The 609-nt window shown below is 36.9% G+C and overlaps 1 pseudogene; it reads left to right on the top strand.

The window, feature by feature from the left end:
- The window catches only part of LOC116687039 (extracellular calcium-sensing receptor-like), a 7792-nt pseudogene extending 7415 nt beyond the window's left edge, over positions 1 to 377 (top strand).
- Positions 378 to 609: the final 232 nt, after the last annotated feature.

The following is a 609-nucleotide window of genomic DNA, read 5'->3' as shown; positions in this document are numbered from 1 at the left end:
TAACTATATACAAGAAGATAATCATCCTGGAGTGTGCATTAGGCTCAGCTTTTGGGTTCTGGGCTGTGCTCGGTTACATAGGTCTACTGGCTGTCTTTTGCTTTGTGTTAGCTGTCCTAGCTCGGAAATTACCTGATAATTTTAATGAAGCCAAGCTCATCACCTTCAGCATGCTGATATTCTGTGCAGTCTGGATCACCTTTATCCCTGCATATCTCAGCTCTCCTGGGAAATTTACTGTGGCTGTGGAGATATTTGCCATTCTGGCCTCCAGTTTTGGACTAATACTGTGTATATTTGCCCCAAAATGTTTCATCATATTGTTTAAACCAGAGAAGAACACCAAGAAACATTTAATGAACAAAAATCCATCCTAAGACATCTGAAGTTTGGTAATAGTTAAGATGACAACGTACGCTATGAAGCTTATGTCTAGTGCATCAAACACAGGCTTAGTGTTCTTTTTACTTTCAATATTTTCACATTTTTTGATAGTCATTTTGTGAATGTCCTGATATGGTATTTTGCAAACATTGTTTCACTGGTGGCTCCAAATTTAAAATTATTGAATAAAACAAGTACAAATTCACAAGATAAATATGTGTTCCT

This window comes from Etheostoma spectabile, chromosome 3 (genome assembly GCF_008692095.1).
Source record: "Etheostoma spectabile isolate EspeVRDwgs_2016 chromosome 3, UIUC_Espe_1.0, whole genome shotgun sequence".
NCBI lineage: Eukaryota > Metazoa > Chordata > Actinopteri > Perciformes > Percidae > Etheostoma > Etheostoma spectabile.
The sequence above is the reverse complement of the archived record's forward strand: the minus strand, read 5'-3'. Positions and strand labels throughout refer to the sequence as shown.